General features: G+C 41.2%; 1 protein-coding gene across 1 annotated transcript in view; it reads right to left on the reverse strand.

Moving 5' to 3' along the window:
- LOC112224052 (zinc finger protein 518A-like) overlaps positions 1-11,833 on the reverse strand; it is a 29,033-nt gene extending 17,200 nt beyond the window's left edge. The window contains exon 1 of the mRNA XM_024387336.2: positions 11,707-11,833. The gene's annotated coding sequence lies outside the window, so the exon portion shown is untranslated. The remainder of the gene's footprint in view (positions 1-11,706) is intronic.
- Positions 11,834-23,668: the final 11,835 nt, after the last annotated feature.

A 23,668-nucleotide genomic window follows, 5' to 3' on the forward strand; every position in this document is an offset into this window, starting at 1 on the left:
GTTCTTAACCTCTCCTGAGTAGGGGGCAGTATTTTGACGTCTGGATGAAAAGTATGCCCAAAGTAAATTGCCTGTTACTCAGGCCCAGAAGCTAGGATATGCATATAAAACACAAAAGTTTGTAAAACTGTTAAAATTGTCTGAGTATAACAGAACTGATATGGCAGGCGAAACCCTGAGGACAAACCCCCCTCCCAGATTGCAGTTCCTAGGGCTTCCAGTAGATGTCTTTAGAAACAGTTTCAGGCTGGTTTTTGAACAAATGAGCCAGAAATTGAAGTTTTTCAAAGTGGCTCCCATTTTGGCTGTAGTGTTTCCAAGCGCGTGGAAGAGAGCGCGTTCTTTGGTATTTTTCTCCGGTAAAGACAACGATTCTCAGTCTTAAATTTGATCGTTTATTTAAGTAATAGAGTACCTATTGTGGTGTCAGGAAAATAACCTCACACTCAACGTCAACAAAACTAAGAAGATGATTGTGGACTTCAGGAAACAGCAGAGGGAACACCCCCCCATCCACATCGATGGAACAGTAGTGGAGAGGGTAGCAAGTTTTAAGTTCCTCGGCATACACATCACAGACAAACTGAATTGGTCCACTCACACAGACAGCATCGTGAGGAAGGCGCAGCAGCGCCTCTTCAACCTCAGGAGGCTGAAGAAATTTGGCTTGTCACCAAAAGCACTCACAAACTTCTACAGATGCACAATCGAGAGCATCCTGGCGGGCTGTATCACCGCCTGGTATGGCAACTGCACCGCCCTCAACCGTAAGGCTCTCCAGAGGGTAGTGAGGTCTGCACAACGCATCACCGGGGGCAAACTACCTGCCCTCCAGGACACCTACACCACCCGATGCTACAGGAAGGCCATAAAGATCATCAAGGACATCAACCACCCGAGCCACTGCCTGTTCACCCCGCTGCCATCCAGAAGGCGAGGTCAGTACAGGTGCATCAAAGCTGGGACCGAGAGACTGAAAAACAGCTTCTATCTCAAGGCCATCAGACTGTTAAACAGCCACCACTAACATTGAGTGGCTACTGCCAACACACTGTCAATGACACTGACTCTACTCCAGCCACTTTAATCATGGGAATTGATGGGAAATGATGTAAATATATCACTAGCCACTTTAAACAATGCTACCTTATATAATGTTACTTACCCTACATTGTTCATCTCATATGCATACGTTGATAGTGTACTCTATATCATCGACTGCATCCTTATGTAATACATGTATCACTAGCCACTTTAACTATGCCACTTTGTTTACATACTCATCTCATATGTATATACTGTACTCGATATCATCTACTGTATCTTGCCTATGCTGCTCTGTACCATCACTCATTCATATATCCTTATGTACATATTCTTTATCCCCTTACACTGTGTATGACAGTTTTTTTTGGAATTGTTAGTTAGATTACTTGCTCGTTATTACTGCATTGTCGGAACTAGAAGCACAAGCATTTCGCTACACTCGCATTAACATCTGCTAACCATGTGTATGTGACAAATAAAATTTGATTTGATTTGATTTACCTAAGGTTTGATTATAAACGTTGTTTGACTTGTTTGGAAAACTTTATTAGAAACGTTTGGGATTCATTTTGTATGCATTTTGATGGAGGGAAACTGGGTGGATTATTGACTGAAGCGCGCCAGCTAAACAGAGTTTCTATGGATATAAAGAAGGACATTATCGAACAAAAGGACCATTTGTGATGTAACTGGGAACTTTTGGAGTGCCAACAGAAGACTATCAACAAAGGTAAGGCATTTTTTATATCGCTATTTCTGACTTTCTTGTCGCACCTCCCTGGTTGAAATATGTTTTTCATGTGTTTGTATGCGGGGCGCTGTCCTCAGATAATTGCATGGCGTGCTTTTGCCGTAAAGCCTTTTTGAAATCTGACACAGCGGCTGGATTAACAAGAAGTTAGCTTTATTTTGTTGTATTACACTTGTGATTTTATGAAAGTTAAATATTTATAATACTGTAGTTTGAATTCCGCGCTCTGCAATTTCACAGGATGTTGGCCAGGTGGGACGCTACCGTCCCACCTGCCCATAAGAAATGTAGAGTCTACAAAGTGAATATTAATCAAATTTTTAATTTCGTGGTGTAATCACAACATCATAAAGGAACTCAAGTCCTTTTGTTCACCTGACCTAGAATTGCTTACTATCAAATACCAACTGCATTATCTTCCAAGAGAACTCTCTTCGATTAGACACAGCCGTGTTGGCAGCATTCGCGCAAAACTAAAAGTGCGAACCACCGCTTTTAATCATGGCAAGGAGACTGGATACATGGCCGAATACAAACAGTGCAGCTATTCCCTCCACAAAGCAATCAAACAAGCAAAGCGTCAGTATAGGGAAAGTAGTCGCAATTCAACAGCTCAAACACGAGACGTATGTGGCCGGGTTTACAGACAATCTCGGATTATAAAAAGAAACCAGTCCCGTCGCGGACATTGACGTCTTGCTCCCAGACAAATTAAACAACTTGCTCGCTTTGAGGACAATACAGCGCTACGGACACGGACAGCTACCAAAGCCGGTGGGCTCTCCTTCACCGCAGCCAACCTGAGGAAAACATTTAAATGTGCTATCACTCGCAAGGCTGCTGGCCCAGATGTCATCCCTAGCCGTGTCCTCAGAACATGTGCAGACCAGCTGCCTGGTGTGTTTACAGGCATATTCAATTCTTATCCAAGTCTGCTGTCCCCACATGTTTCAAGATGGCCCCCATTGTTCCTGTTCCCAAGAAAGCCAAGGTAACTGACACTCGCTTCGGTCATCATGAAGTGCTTTGAGAGACTAGTCAAGGATCATATCACCTCCACCCTACCCAGTCACCCAAGACCCACTCAAATTTGCTTACCTCCCCAGTATGTTCACAGATATGGCAGTGTGATGGCAATTGCATCATCTCATCTGGACAAGAGGAATACCTAAGTCAGAATGGTGTTCATTGAATATAGCTCAGCATTCAACACCATAGTACCCTCCAAACTCATCAAGCTTGAGTCCCTGGGTGTTGAGCCCACCCTGTGCAACTGGGTGAAGGTAGAAAACAACATCTCCACCCCACTAATCCTCAACACTGGGGCCCCACAAGGGTGCATTCTCAGCCCTCTCCTGTACTCCCTGTTCACCCACGACTCCGTTGCTATGCACCCCTCCGACTAAATCATCAAGTTTGCAGGCGACACTACAGTGGTAGGCTTGATTACCAACAATGGCGAGACGGCCTACAGTGAGGCTACACTGCTATTCTGTAGGCGATACGGCCTACAGAATAGCTACACTGTTTGTATTTGGTCAAGTTTCCGGTCACCTTGTCCTGGTTAAAAGCAGTGGTTCGCGCTTTCAGTTTTGCGCGAATGCTGCCATCAATCCACGGTTTCTGGTTTGGGAATGTTTTAATAGTTGCTGTGGGTACGACATCGCCGATGCACTTGCTAATAAACTCGCTCACCGAATCAGCGTATTCGTCAATGTTGTTGTTTATAGGCTGGGAGCAACAAAATGGAGTCGTGGTCAGCTTTTCCAAAAGGAGGGCGAGGGAGGGCCTTATGCGTCACGGAAGTTAGAATAACAATGATCCAGGGTTACACCAGCCCTGGTAGCACAATCGATATGCTGATAGAATTTAGGGAGTCTCTTTTTCAGATTAAAATCCCCAGCTACAATGACTGCAGCCTCAGGATGTGGTTTCCAGTTTACATCGTCAAATCAAGTTTGTTCAGGGCCATCGATGTGTCTGCTTGGGGGGGGAATATATACAGCTGTGATTATAATCGAAGAGAATTCTCTTGGTAGATAATGCGGTCGACATTTGATTGTGAGGAATTCTAAATCAGGTGAACAGAAGGACTTGAGTTCCTGTATGTTGTTATGATCACACCACATCTCGTTAATCATAAGGCATACCCCCCCGCCCCTCTTCTTACCAGAAAGATGCTTGTTTCTGTTGGCGCAATGCATGAAGAAACCAGCTGGCTGTACTGACTCCGATAGCGTGTCTCGAGTGAGCCATGTTTCCGTGAAGCAAAGAACATTACAGTCTCTTATGTCTCTCTGGAATGCTACCCTTGCTCGGATTTCATTAACCTTGTTGTCAAGAGACTGGACATTGGCGAGTAGTATGCTAGGGAGCGATGTGCCCGTCTCCAGAGACTGACCAGAAGACCGCTTTGTGCAATGTAACAGCAATATTTAGACTTATGGATGCCACCCATTAGATCAAATACAGAACAGTGCCATATTTCACTGAAAGTATAAACGTTTTGTTTTCGAAATGATAGTTTCCGGATTTTACCATATGACCTAAGGCTCGTCTTTCTGTGTGTTATTATATTATAATTAAGTCTGTTTTGATAGAGCAGTCTGACTGAGGGGTGGTAGGCAGCAGCAGGCTCGTAAGCATTCATTCAAACACCACTTTATTGAGGAGTGCGTCTGCCCCAAGTCCCACCATCCACCCTTGTACCACACAGCCTGGGCCTAAAGTAACAGTGGTAGGGGGTTTGGAGTTGTTTTTTAAAAAAGTGGTAGGAGTCTGTTTTTTTTTCTCCAGATAGGTTGGTGTTAAAAACCAACCTGTCTGCCACCACATCCAATTCACTGAATTGTTGTCAAAGTAGGCTACTATTTCTACATTTTGTGTCAGGCCTAGTCTGTACTTGAGAGGTTATCTACATTTCATCAAAATCACGAGTTTATTTTTATTTTTACATTGTTACAGAAGAATCATTATCAACAAAATAGCCTACTTTGCGTGGGAGCATTATGAGATTTCTCTCTGAATCTTTCTCGATCTAACACTTATTGCATTTCCTGAATGGATGTCAAATATGTATTTTTACAATTTGTGTCACTTTGTAGGATGGGGCAGCATTTTCACTTTTGGATGAATAGCGTGCCCAGAGTGAAATGCCTCCTACTCTGTCCCAGATGCTAATATATGCATATTATTATTACTATTGGATAGAAAACACTCTGAAGTTTCTAAAACTGTTTGAATGATGTCTGAGTGTAACAGAACTCATATGGCAGGCGAAAACCGGAGAAAAATCCAACCAGGAAGTGGGAAATCTGAGGTTTGAAGTTTTTCAAAGCTTGGCCTACCAAATAAACAGTGTCTATGGAGTCAAGTTGCACTTCCTACAGCTTCCACTAGATGTCAACCGTCTTTAGAAACTTGTTTCAGGACGCTGCTATAAAGGAGGGGCTTATGAGACCTGTTTGAGTCAGTGGTCTGGCAGTGGCTCAGGCTCGTGATGCACGCTCCCGACAGAGTTAGCTCTCGTTCCAGTGCTTCTCTTCAGACATAGGAATTCTCCAGTTGGAACATTATTGACGTTTTATGTTAAACATCCTAAAGATTGATTCCATACATCTTTTGACTTGTTTCTACGACCTGTAACGGAACTTTCCGAGTTTTTGTCTGGACGAAGTGCTCACGCATCATGAAGATGGATTACTGGGCTGAACACGATAACAACACGTGGCTATTTGACATAAATGATGGAATTTATGGAACAAATCAGTCATTTATTGTCAATCTGGGATTCCTGGGAGTGCCTTCTGATTAAGATCATCAAAGGTATGTTAATATTTAGTGTTATTTCTAACTTCTGTTGGATATTTCTCTGGCTGGATTGGGCTCATGTAATGAGCGCCGTTCTGAGCGCCGTTCTCAGATTATGCTTTATCCGTAAAGTATTTTTGAAATCTGACACAGCGGTTGCATTAAGGAGAAGTCTCTCTTTAATCTGTGAATAACACTTGTATCTTTTATCAACGTTTATTTTGAGTATTTCTGCAGAATCACTGGATGTTTTGGAATTAAAACATTACTGCACGTAATGCGCCAATGTAAACTGAGATTTTTGGATATAAATATGCATATTATCGAACAAAACATACATGTATTGTGTAAGATGTCCTATAAGTGTCATCGGATGAAGATCAAAGGTTAGTGATTAATTTTATCTATTTCTGCTTTTTGTGACTCCTATCTTTGGCTGGAAAAATTTATTTTTTTTACTTGGCGTTGATCTAACATAATCATATGTTGTGCTTTCGCTGTAAAGCATTTTTCAAATCGGACACGATAGGTAGATTACAGCAAATTAAAAACTTCATGTTATTGGACTTGATGTGTGAAAGTTACATATTTCAAAAAAAAAATGAATTTGGCGCACTGCCTTTTCAGCGGAACGCCTGCGCTAGAAAGGATAACATCCAACTCTCTAGCAATAACTCTCGTGGACTTTCCTACAATCAGCACTCCAATTGCACGCTCCCTCAACTTGAGACATCTGTGGCATTGTTGTGTGACAAAACTGCACATTTTAAAGTGGCTGATTATTGTCCCTAGTACAAGGTACACCTGTGTAACGATCATGCTGTTTTATTCAACTTCTGGATATGCTACACCTGTCAGGTGGATGGATTATCTTGGCAAAGGAGAAATGCTTACTAACAGAGACAAACAAATATGTGCACAACTTGAGAAATAAGCTTGTTGTGCCTTTTGGAACATTTCTGGGATATTTTATTTCAGCTCATGGAACCAACACTTCATATGTTGCGTTTATATTTTGTTCAGTACAAAATAAAGCGAGCCTTGAATAATTCTTAAACCATTCAATTTCTGCAATTGCACAATATTGTTTTTAAAGCGTTACAAGAAACAAAACATTACAACAGACTCTCTGGTACCTTTATAATTTATTTTGTGTTGACAATGCTCCAAACGGTCAGAAAAAAAATTGTGTAGTCTAACAGCGCCTGTTTGGCACACACACACACACGCAATCTTGATCTCCAGTATTTTCCACAAGTCGTCAAATTTATTCCACACATCTGACTTCCCCTTTACTTCCTGAGCAAACAATAAATAAACATTCCCCCGTTTCGAGCTTCTCATGTTCCCTCCATCCATTTCACTATCACATGTGTTACGGTGTTGAGTTTGTTTTAACCATTTTGATGCGATTATGATATGCTATAGGTCAGGCTCTATTGGTCACATGCTTGCGACGCATACATGTGTCACGTAAAGAGCAATGCTTAAGGGAATAGAGAATGTTTTTCCTAAACAAATTAGGGATTTCGGTATCAGATATTTTCAGTCAGAAATGGCTGTAATTACGTTGCAGTTTCAGCAACAAGGACCGTGAAACACTTGATGTTCTGTGACTTATTCGAAGAAGAAAACAATTATATACAAGTCCGACCAAAACAAACAAATCAATTGCAGTCGGACTACCTCTAGTAATGCGTCTTAATTATTTACTCAGAGTGCGCTTAAACCATCAGACAAGCTCAGTGAAAATACTTGATCTGATTAAAACACAGACATCCTATATATGGAAAAATAAGTTTAAAAATTTCAACCAAACGATTGGTCGAAGAAGACAACTCTTGGTCAACCAAGATTTGAATTTGTATTTTTTATTATTATTTTTCCTCTGGGACAGTCCTGAGTCTTAGTCTCAAGTTGCGATGCCTCCCTTGGAGGTCTGGAGAATTGTATAACGCATAAATGGTTTGAATGGTGTGCTGGCTCCCAGCAGCAAGATTTTGATTGGATGTTACATGTAAAAAATCCTCTCCCCACACGCACGTAGAAGGGGTGCTGTATATGTTATGTACTTCACTGTTTTCTGTCTGGGTAGTTGTTGCCCAGTGTCAAGTGTTAGTTTTCAAGATATCAAGTGTGGCAGACAGTCTACAATATATATTTATTGAAACTTAAAAAGTTGACTACGCTGGTAAACAGAACTTTGTAGCAGAAAAATGCTGAAGTAGCTGTTTTCAAAGTATTTCTGTTGTTTTGTTTCATAGCTGCTCATGGCACAAAGAAATTCAAATTGTACATCCACCTTGCGCATCAACAGCTTTGCGCACTGAGTGAAGCACTGATAGATACATTTTTGGAGGCACAGGCATAAAAGTTGGTCTAATTGACTAAAGTCAGCAAAGTGAGACTGTCAATGTTTCTTAGCTATTTACAAGGTTTTGTTCACAAGCTAGGTTGTTTTTCAATGTTATTTTGAATCTGTTGCTTCAACTGATAGCAAAGAGACATGTCTCTCACACGTACACTGAACCTTCTTGTCTCATGTGATACTTTGGTAAAAAGAAAAAATGAAATTGAGCAATATACCACATTACTTCTTACTAATACATTTAATGTTTTGGAAACATTAAAAAGCATGGCCAGTTTCTTTTTATGCATTTATGGTGAAAAAATATTTTTGCTGGTAGATTTTTCTCATCTACCTGCCACTGTGGCTGGTGAAACAAAAAGTGAATTTTAGGCCCTGCTGATAAAGTCAAACGTCACAACACATTCTAAACCGCTCTGGTGACAAACCAACTTTTTTCATTGTCTGCATTCGTCCAGATGGCTGTGCTTTGCAACCACCAAAAACAGTGAAGAATGCCCACTATTTTGCAAAAAGCTAACTGTACACCGTTTAGCTAAGTGAATTAAATGTCATCAGGTAGCAAATGTCCTATTAGCTAGCTATCATTGTAAATTAAAAAGTCTCCAAATGCATTTGTAGATAACAGCCATGGAAGCAGCCTAGTTAAAAAAGGTTTAAAAGAAAAACGAAACAAATAAAAATAAGGAAGTATTTGCAGCTCCAGCTTTCAGTAAAGGGAGAGTGTAGGCTACCGTACTGGATAGGGCAGGTCATTTTCTGGGAGGACATCGTGAAAAGATTCTCCAGTGCCAGTCCCTGGAAGGGAAAACTGAGGACTGAGCGATAACCGCAACATAATATTTAGTGCAGTCTAATTTGAGTGTAATGAAGCCTGTTTCTTTGTGATGTTTTCTGTCCCCAGATATGGAAAGCTGTGAAAGCCTGTTTTCAGATGAGATGTCCCAAGAGACAGGTGTATCCTATATTTATTATAATTTGTATTCATTTTACTAGCAAGTCAGTAAAGAACAAATTCTTATTTACAATGAAGGCCTACCACAGCCAAACCCTAACGACGCTGGGCCAATTATGCGCCGCCCTATAGGACTCCCAGGATCGAACCAGGGTCTGTAGTGACGCCTCGAGCACTAAGAGGCAGTGTCTTAAACTGCTGCACCACTCGGGAGCTATATGCCATGGGTTATACGTGTAAGCCCATCTTTCAGCAATTGTTGTCTACAAAAATACAGTTAAACATCACAATGTATAAACCCATTACAATTGGAGGCCTGTTTCAGCCCAGCAAATAACACACCTGATTTAATTTATCAAATCTAATGAGATGACAATCAAGATTACTATTGCTTGGCTGGAATAGAAGTCTGCTCACCCAGTAGATTGTGGCGCAAGGTTGGTCACCGCTGGTATGTCGTTTTTTTAACCTGAAATGACGCTTTAGTCATAATAGCCTACTTGTTACTACACTTATCTATTGTTGTTTAGACGAAGATGTCTAATCTGACATACAAGTTATTTGCGCATTTTGAAGTGAAGTGTTAGTATTTTAAGTGTTTAAACTTATTTTAAAGCTGCAATATGTAACTTGCATTATTTCTATGCTTCCCGTGATTAAGTTTAGTTTTAGTGTCTTTTACTTTCGGTTTGGTACACCAGCTTCACAATAGCTGAAACAACTTTTTGGTTATGGAAAATACATTTCACAGCAGTTTAGATGGTACAATGATTCTCTAATGTACACTATACTTGCTTGTTTTGTCATAAACTGAAATTAGGCAAACCATTAACTTTTGCAACCAGGGAATGGCAGAGCGATTTCTGCATAGTGCACCTTAAGAGTTAAACTATTATTCCAAATGAACTAGTATCAATGTTGATTAATCACATATCACAATATACCAGATTTTATACACGCCTTTTTAGTGCTGACAAAAAAATAGCTTAGTGCATATCCAACCCTTGTAATTTACAGTATGAAAATAACAAGATGACAACTAGGCTACAGGAGATGAGCATTACAAGTGTCATTTTATGAGGTTAATTTTATTTCATTCAGCAATGTTACTTGCTAAATTACTGCAGTTGTTCCCATAGGCAGTAAATGGTTGCGTTACATATCACTGACCCTGGATAAGATAGTGACTGGGCTAACACAGCTAACCTTTTATGTTAATAATATGCTGTTTTTATTAACATTTTGTTGGCTTTATAATCATGACAGAAATGTAACTTTAGCTAGTTATACATAGGTAGCTAACAAGGTTAGCTGACTTCAAAACGAACCTCATTGTGGCTAGCTACTTCTTGTCCCTGATGCTAGCCTTTAGAGCCAAATATCACTTCAGAAACGGCTAAATTAAAAAATATTGATATGGCCAGCATTGTCGACCATTTCTCCCCTCTTGCTGCAGCTTTAACGCATCTCAAAATAGCAGAAAGGTTGTGAAATCCAGCGTGCTGCAAACGAACTGAAATGTTTTGTTACCAGTGTTTTGTAGACATTTTAGTCCTCAAGCACTGTTTCTCATATGGCACTAATCTGGTGAGCACCTTCGGAGCTCTGCCAAGCAAGGCATTTGATTGGTTTGACGTATTAGGAGGAGTCACTGATTTACACTACCTTGCGGAATGGTTTGTTGTGAGCGACACGTTTTTCCAAACTGTGTTCAATAACGTTTTGCTCCCATTTGTGTGTGGCTTGAGGCAATGAGTGAGGTATTTTACAGGGCAGTTGGAGCTTTCAAGAGAACTGGGAACTTGGGAGAAAAAAAACTTGGTCAAACCATAAAGTGAGTGATCCCCCCCTTAGTTGTCTTGAACCCACTGAAGTCAGAGGAGTTCCAGATTCCCAGTTGTTTTGAACTGGTGATCGTGCTGATATCTTCCCCATGGTGACATCTTCCCCAACCCCTACCCATTTTTCAACTGGTCTGTCATTCAGTATAGCACCGTTTTCCTTCAATTGAACGTCCCAGAAGGTAAAAACATACTGAACGCAGCCCTGGTTCGCGAGGAGGCTAAGCTATCCTACAGATGGGTTGGCTGACAATGTCACAAACAACGATGTGCGCGCTTCCATGTTGTGATTCTGGATGGCTCGATTACTAGCACAATGTCAAGAAACTGCCATGTGGTATATCGTAAGTGGCTCGTTTCAAATTGCAATTGATTACATGTCTTGTTTTGACTGATTTCATGTCAATGCTAATAAGGCTAAAATTCTAGTTCAATAGCTAGCTAATCAACAACTGTGACGATGTATTTGAGAAACAACAAGTGGTCATTGTGCAAATGTATGTTTTCAATACACCGTGGAGACAAAATATAGTTTACACGTTGTCAACAATCTAAGCCAACCTCCGTTTTGCCCCATGGGTTGGGCGCATCTAATTTGTGTTGCTAAACAACCAACCCATCTATAGAGCCTCTACAAGATCTAACTTTGAGAAACGTGGACGTATACAAAACCAGTGTAAGGAAGCATTAAACAATGTTTGTCTTGCGAATTCCCACTGTTCCAGCTAACGTTACTTTACTAATCAACTTCATCCTTGATACTGACATAATTACTTTACGTTGCGACTTGTGTAAACGGTTATTGGAATACAAAATAGAGCTTGCCCACACCCACTCGAGAAATAACACCTCATAATGGAAATATATGGCTAGAAATTAGACATTCTTGACTGCTAAAATTACAGTTAAAGGGGTTTACTGTTGATTAATTTACCTTCCTTTTCTCTTTAGCCTTGCAGTTCAGCGATGGCGGCCATGACAGTTCCATCCGGGTACTCCGTTGCTGATTGACTGAGGTTGGTGAGGCATCTAAAGCGGATGAATATGGATTACCTGCTAGACTCGATTCAAGAACTGTTCGAGCATTTAGAAAATCATTTTTCTATGCGACCGACTGATTCAGAATAGGCAAATTCATATGAAGACAATGTTCAAAGGCCCGTGTTCCACATTCCATCTGTTTCGCTAAATTATCATGGTCGTGCTTCCCATCCGAAACAGTTCCTGCATATATTATCACGACACTTTGTGACGTTTTGGTCTTCTGCAATGTTTTTTTCCCGGCTGTTCCTGCCCTAGCACTAGAATGAATAGAACGATTATCCCCATTCAATTGAATTATGCATAATGGGTGGACTGGCGGCCATTGCAAGCGTACCCATAGTAGCAAAGCAGGAAGTGTACCCATCAATTTGGTCTGTGATATGTTTTAACAGCTCAACGGACATAAAATAAAATACTTTCCATTGCTGGAGCCACATCAGTTAGCATAAGTTCAATTAACATTCTCCAGTACCATGTAAATTATTGCGTCACGATACCAGGCAGCCATTGCAAGAGTACCCATGATGTTCCATGTCGTTTCTATTCATTAAATTTCTATGGTTTGTGCCACCATTTTTCTTTCCAAGCAAGCGGAAGTTTGAGGGCTCCTTCAACCAAACGTTTGTTGTATTTGAAGGAGAGACTCGTTTTCATGAACATGTTTTCACTTGAGAAATACTGCACCAAACATCTTGGTTAGTTGTAAAATTGCGCGACTAAAACCTCCTAGACAAAAACAATGAATTCAGACTATTTTGAGGAAGTGTAAACAGGCTACGGCGCATCAAGAGGGACAAACAGTACTATTGCCGACGTGCGCCTATTTGTCGATTGCATGAACTTCACAAAAATGTGATCAGTTGATTTTTTTTATTGCATTGCGCGAACATTGTACAAAACAATATACAGATATCACAAATAACAAAAAATACATAAAATAAATCCAGAGACACAAAAAAAGTTATGCTTTTGACAAGTTACATTTTTACAAACACTGTAGACACTTCTTTGATAATTTGGTATTTATATATTTTTGGGATGTTATATAATGTTGTAAATCGATTATAAAAATATTGAAAATAGTTGTTTACCCATGAACTTCGCAATGAAATTAGTAAATTTACACTATTGGCAGTCACTGTTTGTATGTAAAATAAAAAGGAACATCAAATTTGGTATTGCTTACAGGTTTACCCATTTTATCACAAATATATATTTTCATATCTGTCCAAAATATTTAGCTATGTAAACAATCTCAAAATAAATGCTCTATAGTCTCATTTTCCAATTCACAAAAGCTGTATTGCAAAATGTGACATTTTAGCACTTTTTTTAGATGCAATGAGTCCTAGATCATGTGATTGGGGTGTCATGATGTTTTGACTGTAGTGAGAGAGGCCCAACTCAGATGGCGGCATGAGTGGGTGAGGAACAATTTTAGGGTTTTCTCACAAAGTTTATAGTTTTAGACTGCAGTTGCAATTTGTTTGGTTTTTCACAATGAACTCTAACCATACAATGTAGATATATAGATGTATACAATGTAGATATTTTGAATAATTTTGTAATTAATCAAACCATTGAAATATATTTTTGACAATTTCCAATGAACAAGCTAGCTATCAAAAAGTTTCAGCGTGTGTAGTTAAGTTAGCCTGCTAACATCTTCATAGCTAGTAGCATGTAATCAGGACATGACCAAACTGTTGCTGAGATAATGGATGTGGAAACTTCCAAGGAGAAAAGAGGCATTGTTGAAACTCACTCATATGCTTGCAGTGTAAAAAAGGGGGGTGAATGCGATTCATACCCGAATACCCCAACCAAGTGGCAACTTCCAAAGAAGCTGAGAAGTGAACCATCAATGAGCCAGCTACAGGACAACATCGTCCGCATCCTCACGGCTAAAATCAAAGAGAGCGCAGATGACATCATGAATTTGGTGTAAAAGAACAGTATCAGCATCGTTAACCTGAAGATAGCGACTGATTTCAGTGCTTAGGAAGTAAAAACTCTGAAGCAGCAGAACGCGACATTGAAAATTCAGGTTGCAAAGCAGGAGAAGAAACTCACTGAAATTGAGTCAAAGGTAAACGAGAATGACCGGTATAGTCGGAGATGGAGTCTTCAAATTTATGGAAAAATCTGACAAGAACATCAAAGCAAGATTGAAGGATATTTGCAGGGCAATAGTCCCGGAGGAGAAGCTAAATGTTGTTGCAGGTTCTCTGGATCTAGTGCACCGCCTGGGTAGGCTGAGAGATGGGGGAAAACAACCAGCCACCACGACCAGTGAACATGAGATTCATCTCCAGGACAGCGAGGGATATGACATGGAAAAGTACAAAGAATATTATTATTTAAAAAGAACAACCTGAGGTTCATGGAGGATCTGACAGCATTTGACAAAGAAGCTTGGAATTGTCTGTGGCCGACGATTGAGAGAGCAGGAAGGAAGGGAAAAGTGCATACTTTGCGGGAGCCAAGGCTTTTGTTAATGGAAGGGATTTCACGCTGACGCCTTGTTTGTTGACTGCTGGATTTATCAAGTGAGTTGTGCAGGACTGAGTTTTATTTGCATCTGATAAAACGTTATATTTCTTCAGGAAAGAGTATTGTGTGAGCCTTTTATATATATATATATATAATTTATTATTATTATTATTATTATTATTTTATGACAGGGAAATTCACACTGTCATTTAATGTTGGCTTGATGGCTATTTGATTTACAAATCCATGGAACAATGTTATTTGCAATTGTATAAAAAAAAATATATATATATATATATATATATATATATATAGTTTAGGTAAACCACTTGCGTGGTGCAAAGGACTGTTTTTATTTGCAACTAGTAAGAACTTTTATTTTTGTGAGACCCTGGTTCATGTGAACGTATACAACTTTAATATTCTTCATCTAGTCACTGTGATAGTAAATGTCCATTTCTGTTTTTCTATTAATGCCAGGGGAATCCGTAATATTTTGAAAAGGAAATCTTTATTTTTCTACTGTAAGGGTAAGAGTGCCAACTTTTATTTCATTCAAGAAACTAATGCCTGTTCCACAGATACTGCGTTTTGGAAGTGTCAATGGGGGAATGATATTTGGTTTTCATTTGGTACTAATCGGTCAGCAGGTGTCGCTATTTTAAAAGGCAACTTTAAGGGTCATATATTGAGTCATGAAGCAGATAATACAGGGAGATTGGTTAATCTATTGGTAGATGTCAACCACATTCAATTCATTGTTGTAAATACTTATGCTTCCAATAACAAGTCAAGTGAAGGTATTTTATTTCGAGACATTGAGAGGAAAATAAGTAAAATTATGTCTACATTTCCATTGGCCAAAGTAATATTGGGTGGAGATTTTAATACAGTATTACATGATAATCTAGATAGATGGCCTCCTAAGGATAGGAATTATGTTTGTGAGATAAGGAATATAAGTCTAAGGTTAGGTGTTCTAGATATATGAAGACATAAGAACCCAGATAAGATTATGTTTACATGGAGTACCAAAGATTTATCTATACAATCACGTATTGTTTTCTGAAGATATGGCCTACAGGTTTGATACAGTCTCGATTGAAACATCTATTTTAACAGACCACAAAGGGATATCAATAACGATAAATATCCATGGTTTGTCATTAAGGTTACTGGAAAATGAACAAGACTTTACTAGAGAATGAAGTATTTAAGAAGGAAGTAGCAGGAATTATTGATAAATACTGGAATTGTGCCCGTGTTTTGAATACTTTTGGAAGTTACTGGGACCTAATGAAATTTGATCAAGGCTTTTGGCTATTTCAATGGGGTAAGAAATTGCTTGTGCCAAGAGAGAGAAAGAATGACATCATAAAGGGAAAAATGGATTATACTAAAAAAACTGAACTAACTAATCAGGGATTACTGGAGCTATCATCATTGCAAATAAAGTTAGACTGTATCTACGAGGAAAAGGCCCGGGGAGCGTTTGTAGGATCAAGACGAAAATGGATGGAAGAGGGAGATAAAAATACAAAACATTTCTTTAATTTAGAAAAAAAGGCAGGCGAAAAGACTTCCATATTTAAATTAATGATTAATAATACTCCCAATGAAAATCCAAAATAAATCTCTCAGCATGTTGCCCAGATTTATCAAAATCTGTATACATCAGCCCAGCCAACTTCCAATATGGATATTTTCTTAGACAATGTAGCCAACTTTGCTAAGAAGATAGATAATGATTTCAGGGATTTTTGTGATGATGAGTTATCTGCAATTGAGATAAAAGACTGTAGCTTTGAGGAAAATAGGTCCCCTGGAAATAATGGTTTAATAAGCAAGTTTTATAAAGCATTCAATGATAAATTGATTCCTTTCATTCTTGCTATGTTTCAAGAATCAATAGAAAATGGGGAGTTACCGGCTTCCTTAAAACAAGGTGTAATTACTTTGATTCCCAAACTTAATAAGGATACTCTTTATATAGACAACTGGAGACCCATTAGCCTGTTGAATAATGATGGGAAATTATTTGCCCTTGTATTTGCTAAGAAGGTGAAACAAGGCTTGCATCATATAATGGATGAAGAACAATCTGGTTTTATGCATGGTCGACACATTAGTAATAACATCAGGTTTATCTTAGATATGATTGACAATAATGACCTCATCCTTGATAGTTTTCTTATGTTTGTTGATTTTTATAAAGCTTTTGACACTGTAGATTATGAGTTTATGTTCAAAGCAATATGTTTTTGGGGGTTTGGAGACTATTTTCTGGAAGCAGTCCAAACTTTATATAGTGGTTGTACAGTACTAGCTCTGTAAAACTAGCTCACGGGACATCCCAAAGATTTGATATTGGCCGTGGCATTAGGCAGGGCTGCCCTTTTTTTATTGGTTACTGAAATTAGGGCTCTACGTATCAAGAAAGGATCTTTTCAAGCTGTTTCAGCACTTGGCAATGAATTTAAACTGTCAACTGGCTGACGATACCACCATATTTTTAAGAGACAGGAATGAGGTTTCTAAAGCAGTTTCCTGTATTGAAGACTTTTCCTTCGTTTCGGGTTTGAAAATGAATATCAGTAAGTCAGTCTTATTTCCACTCAAGGATTGTGTTTTACAGGAAGTATATGGTATCCCAATTAAAGATAAGGTTACTTATATTGGAATTGTTATATGCAAGGATGAAAGACAAAGGAGTGAATTGAACTTTAACTCCATTGAGAAAACAAAGAAGAAATTGAACCTCTGGTTGATGAGAGATATTTCGTTATACGGTCGGGTTTTATTATCCAAAGCTGAAGGGTTATCCAGATCAGTTTATGTCTCGTTATCACTTGAATTATCCCCTAAAATTGTAAAGGATTTAAATAAGATTATTTATAATTTTATTTGGAGGAACAAGCCTCACTATCTACGAAAATATATTCTCACTAATACCCAAGAACAAGGAGGTCTTGAGGTTTTAGATTTCAATACTCTAAATAATCATTTTAAAATAAATTGGATTCTGAAGTATGTTAAGAACCAGAACAGTATTTGGAATGTCTTCTCTAAGTATTTATTTGACTCTGTTGGTGGTTTAGAATTTTTGCTTCGATGTAATTTTGATGTGGATAAAATCCCAGTCAAGTTGGAAAAATTCCATAAGCAGGCAATTTTAGCTTGGATGTTAGTCTACATGGAACAACAAAGATTTATGATTTAAAAATAAGTCTCTTTTTTTCATAACTGGTTTGAGAACAAAATATTTTGTTTGGTCAGTTACTGAACGAGGATGTATATCTACTCTCATATGGGGAAATCTTGATAAGTTCAAAATTCCAATAACACTGAAAGAATATGCAACTGTTTTTGATACGATTCCAAGGGGGGTTGTAATCTCTTTTAAATTCCTCTGTGGTTGATGTAAGTAACTACGATGTACATGAAAATATATTAATTGGCAATATTAACATCAAAGATAAATGTAGTAATAAACAGATTAGGAATATTGTTTGTGATACTACAATTCCCTCTGCAAGATTATTTTGGTCAGATATCTATGGTGATATACAATGAGGGAAAGCATGGAAAATTGCTCACAAATATTGTATCAGTAACAAGGTAAAGGAAGGAAGGAAGGAAAAAAAGGAAAAAAATAGGACTGGTTGTACTATTTAACGGTTTTGATATAATGATTTATTTCTGAAATTCTGACATAGATAAAGATGTAGAATATTTAATTTAACTTCTAATAGTACTAGGTAAATTTCATATTTGCAAATGGTCTAACTCAAAACCTAACTTTTTTTCACTTTATAAATGAATTTAAACAATATAGCACCACTTTAACTAAAATGAAAAACAAAAAGGCAATTAAAACTTGTTGTATTATTAATGAATATGATTAGCTTGTTGAGGAGTCCTGGCAATATAAATCATTTGTATGTATGCTAGTTTGCATGTGACTATTCCTCTTTTGTTTGTTGATATTTGTTATCAAAAAATACATTTAAAAAAAAAAGACTCAGCGGAAAATCTGTATCCCTCCAGCAGGTGGCGTTTTTCATTGGTTCACCCACCAAGGGAGAGGTTTTTGTATGGAGGCCAATGTAAGAGTGTTGAATTTGGTCCACATAAAATTAATGGCTTATTTGCTACGTGGGGTTTATTTGATCGAATAGAAGTTTCGTAATGCTTTATGTTGTTACGAGTGTGCTGATATAGGTAGGACACGCAACTTTTAGATATAACGTTTTTATCAGAGTTGTCTCGAGATGGCTATGCATATTCATGGCATGTGGCTAGTAGCATAGCGTCTCTGATAGATTAGTGGAATCTGTGTGGGTAGCTGGACAGGTAGGATGACTGACAGTGAAGGTGAACGGGTGGTCACGTGTCAGGTGACAGAGGAATGGATGAGACTGAGGCAGGAATTCCTTTAACCATAAAGTGGTATATTTACTGAGTAGTCTGTGGTGGATTCATGGACGCACAGAACTTCTGGATCAGATGGAGTTAAGGAAGAGAAAGCAGCGAGATCAGGCGATGGCAATTTCCTCCTTTTATGGAGTTGAGATCTGTCGGACATTTCCACCTGACCTAATTAAAGCGCCCCTGGCCCAGCTGAGTAAATGCCAATGAATTAAAGGATTATTCCACCAACTCCATGGGCCTTTTCTACAGCCACCCCGGAAATTTGTTAAATTCCACACTCCTCAAAAAAGGCTCATTGCTCCCCGTCCTCTGTCATCTCAGGGAGAGGAATTAGTCGGGCAACTGGCCGGATATATGTCCGGTTCTTCACCTGAATCTCCACTGATCTAACACGACCATCGGTCCCTGGCATGGTCTTAGTTAAATGGCCCACCGGCCAGGAGGCTCGAGGCAGCTGAGGGTCCACCATCATTACTAATTGGCCAGTTTCCAGGCTGGCCATTTCTCTCTGCCATTTCCCTCTGTGCTGTAGACTTGGTAGGTAATCCCGAATGAATCGGGCCCAAAAATGGTCAGCTAAGATTTGGCTGTGTCGCCACCGGCGTCTGCCTACGAGGTTGGTATCAGCATACATGGCTTGAGTAAGTGACGCATCTCGGCGTCCCATCAAGAGCATATTCGGTGTAACCGGATCGGGGTCAGCGATGTCTGCAGAGAGATATCCCAAGGGTTTGGAGTTCAGAATCCCTTCCACCTCTATCAGGACGGTCCTCAAGACAGTTTCAGTGACAGTTTGGTCCCCTTGTATGACTCGTAAGGCCGTCTTTACAGATTTGATCTCTCGCTCCCATGTTCCTCCAAAATGAGATTGAGAATGAGATTTGTTGGTGCATCAGCTGATTCTGGAGGCTGGGCTCCATGGCTTGGAAGGCTTCCTCCAACCTGGCTTCTCCTGCCTTGAAGTTCGTACCTCTGTCAGCCAGGATCTCATAGAGTTTCCCCGGTCGGGAGATAAACCGCCGTAGGGCCATGAGGAAGGCTTCAGTATGCAAACTCTCCAGTAGTTCCAGGTGGACACATCTGGTTGTCAAACACTTGAATAGAATGCCCCAGCGCTTTTCCACACGACGACCTAGCTTGATCATCAAGGGGCCAAAGCAATCTACTCCTGTTGACCAGAAGGGTGTTTTAAGGAGGCGCAAGCGAGCATGGGGTAAATCTGCCATTTTGGGCACCGTAGCTCCGGCCCGCCATCTCTGACATTCTACGCAGGCGTATTGGTGCTTACGAATGGCTCCTCGTCCTCCAATTATCCAGTAATTCCACCTCATCTCCCCATAGACCCTCTCTGGCCCTGGGTGGAGAAGCCTCTCATCATAACTCTTGATGAGGAGCCTGGTAAGAGGGTGTCTGGAGTCAAGGATAATTGGGTGGATAGCATCTGGGTCCAAAACCTCTGCTTGGCGCAGCCTCCCTCCGACTCTGATCACTCCAAGGATTGGATCATATTCTGGGGCAAGAGAGAGAAGACGGCTGTCCTTAGCCACTTTCCTACCGGCTTTCAGAGCTTTTAACTCCTCAGGGAAGCTAACTGCTTGTGCTTGCTGGAGGAGTAGTGTCTCTGCCGCGAGGGAGGTGGGTATAGAAGCCACCCCATCTGAGGTCTGGTTTGTGGCGGCGATCAGATCCGGCAGTGTTTGGGATTGTGTTAGGTCAGGGAGAGCCGTTGTTGGTTCCGTAGAGATGCTGTAGCATTGGGCGGACTTCCTTAACTCATGAGCTTCAGTTGGTTGCGGAGGGGCCACACGCCTGGGGGCTGTCGGCCACTTGTTCTCTGGTTGGGACAAGAATGGAGGTCCCAAGCTCCAGCGATGGGGTTGAGCCAGTTCCTGAAGGGTTTTACCTCTAGTAATGTCATCAGCAGGATTGTTTATGCTATCAACAATACCTCCAGTCCTGGACTTCTGTTAGGTCTTGGATTTCCGCAATGCGAGTTCCGACGAACACCTTATACCTGCAGGACTCCGACTTGAGCCAGGTCAAAACAGTGGTCGAATCACTCCAGTAGATGACCCTTTGGATTGACAAGGTGAGCTCGCAAGGTAGAGCAAGGTAGAGGCCAACTGGGCTCCGGAAAGGGCAGCACTGAGTTCCAGCCTAGGCATTGACAACTGCTTCTTGGGAGCGACCCTGGACCTGGCCATGACAAAGGAGACATGGGTGTGGCCTGCCTTATCCTCCACTCTAAGATAGGAAACCGCCCCATAAGCTCGCTCCGAAGTGTCACAGAACACATGCAGTTCCAGGCATGATCCCGGTTGGTCAGCACAGGATGGTACATAACATCTTGGCATTTGGACATCAGAGAGCTCCGTTAACTCCGTTTCCCAACAGATCCATCGTTCCACTAGGTCATCCGGGTGGATTGGTTCATCCCAGTCCCTCTTGGTCTGCCACAGGTCCTGGACTAAGACTTTGGCCCGTGTTGTGTATGGCAGGATATACCCAAGGGGATCGTATTGACTGGCCAGGGTCCGATAGATGGTGCGCAGAGTGGGGGTTTCATCAGCCGTGGATGGGATGCTCTGTAAGCAGTTATCCACATAGAAGGCATTTTCCACTGAATCCAATATTTCTGGGTCACTGTCTGGATGCTCCCGTGCGTGTCTCTGCAGAGCGTATATGGCACAGCAAGGACTGCAGGTGGTGCCAAATGGGAGTACCTGCCATTCATAGATTGTGGGCTCTGCATCTCGTTCCATATCTCGCCATATGAACCGGAGCAGTGTGGTGTCAGAAGGCAGTACACGAATCTGATGAAACATGGCTTTGATGTCTCCACTGATGGCTGTAGAGTGTTGCCGGAACCGGAGAAGGACACCGAGCAAGGAAGGACCTAAGGTTGGTCCGGGGAGTAGACAGTCATTCAGGCTTTGACCAGCAGCTTGGAATGAACAGTTGAAGACAAGTCTATACTTCCCACCATGTTGCTGGATAACATGGTGAGGGAGATACCAGGATTCACAGAGTGCGTTTCCCTCTTCATGAGCTGTCACTTCAGTGACGTAGCCTGCCTTCACAAGGTTATGAATCTCTCGGTTATGAACTTCTTATTCTTCACCAGGCGTCGCTCCGTTCCACGCAGTAGTGGGAGTACAGCCCGTGTCGTGGTTGCCAGAGGAGGATGGTTGGGCACCCGTAGCAGTGGAGTTGCATACCTGCGAACGCCATCCATTTCAGTGGTGGTGGTGCTCTTCTCCAGGAGGTCTAATGCATAGGAGTCATGTTTCGAGCGAGTGACCTCCTGTAGCTTCCGGTTGGAGAAGGTGTCCATCTTCCAGAGCATCTCAACATTCCGAAGGAGGTCAGTGGCTGCATCTGTATTGCTTCTGGTGAAGAGGACTTGCTGTGACTGTACAGCTTGGGTGGAGAGAAGTAGATGGGGTGGACCTTGCACAGCCCAACCCAAGGATGTATGGACAGCAATGGGCCCTCCTTCTGGTCCAGCTCGTATAGGCTCAGTCGGGGTGACGAGATGTGGGTGGTCTGACCCAATCAGGATAAGTGGTGCTACTCTGGCCAGGTTAGGAAGAGGCAATCCTCATAGATGAGGATATTGTTTCTGTAGAACACTTACCGGGCAGGAGTGCTCTGCGAGATTCAAGCCATCTGCCGTGAAGGCATTGGTGATGTTATAGGCCACGTCCCTGTTTCCTGAAGGTGAAATGGTAAAGGTTACATCAGAGCCTTTCTTTTGGATAACATCATGTCGCACCGTTCTGAGATTAAGGGTCTCGGGGGTCCCCTCCAGGTTAAGCTGACGGGTGGCCGCCGTGAGAATGATTGTTATTTCTGACCCATCATCTAGAACGGCGAATGTATCAATGCTTCTCCCTTCACTTTGCAGAGTGACCTTGACCACTTTCAACATGACCCTTGGAGACCGGTTCTGCTGGTCGAGGTACAGCTCCTTTGCAGCTCCTACCATGAGCATACTCTGCTCCTTCTGTGCTTGGGGAATTAGATCATGCAACACGGTGAGATGGATTTCTTTACAGTGGTTGCAGGGTTTCCTCAATGTGCAGGTCTCCGCCTTATGGCTATGGGCACACTTGTAGCATCGCTCGCCTGAAGTGATCCAGGCCTTCAATTGAGTTTGAGTGAGCTTTTTTACTCTGGGGCATGAGCCAAGGAAGTGCCCCTTACTATTGCAATATGGGCAGTAAGGCTGGAATTTGATGTTCTTGCTCTTGAAAGGGGTCTTCTTCCCGGGTTCCTCCCCGGCCTCACTATTTAAGTACATGGTAGTGGGATTTGGCATTTTCTGTCCCTCCTGGTGTTCAAACTCCTTCCTTCCCCCGGTGGCTATTGCTGAGATTGTGACCTGGTGAGCGATGCTCTTCGCCTTTGCCTTCACCTCCAACCATGCGGCCAGGTCTCTGAGAGCATAGGTGCTTCTTGAGCCCTCTTTCAGGATGCCCTTATTCAAACAATGTTCAATGAAACTGTCTCTGAGGTACACTAGAAGTTCGCTAAGAAGCCTGTCCACGTGGGAGCCACATTTCAGCTCGTTCCCGTCTTCTCCTTCAACGGATTGGAGCATCGAGGTCAGGGATTGGACAGCCAGGGAGAATTCTTGGAAGGCAGCATGGTCTCCCATTTTAATTGGAGACGTGTTCAGGATGTTGTTTAGTTCATTCTGGACTAGCTGACGTGGCTCACCATATCTCGCCTTCAGGGCCTGGAGAGCAGCAGTGTATGGTGTTGCGGAGTGCATAAAGGACTGGGCCAGCCTGTATGCACTGGGAAACCGCAAATGATCCATTAGTACTTGGTATTTGTAGCGTTCTGACAGATGACTGTGAATACCCAGTAGACTCTCCAATGCCATTTCCAAAAGGACAAATTCACTCTCCTTTCCGTTTTCA

Source organism: Oncorhynchus tshawytscha, linkage group LG25 (assembly GCF_018296145.1).
Source record: "Oncorhynchus tshawytscha isolate Ot180627B linkage group LG25, Otsh_v2.0, whole genome shotgun sequence".
NCBI classification, from domain to species: domain Eukaryota; kingdom Metazoa; phylum Chordata; class Actinopteri; order Salmoniformes; family Salmonidae; genus Oncorhynchus; species Oncorhynchus tshawytscha.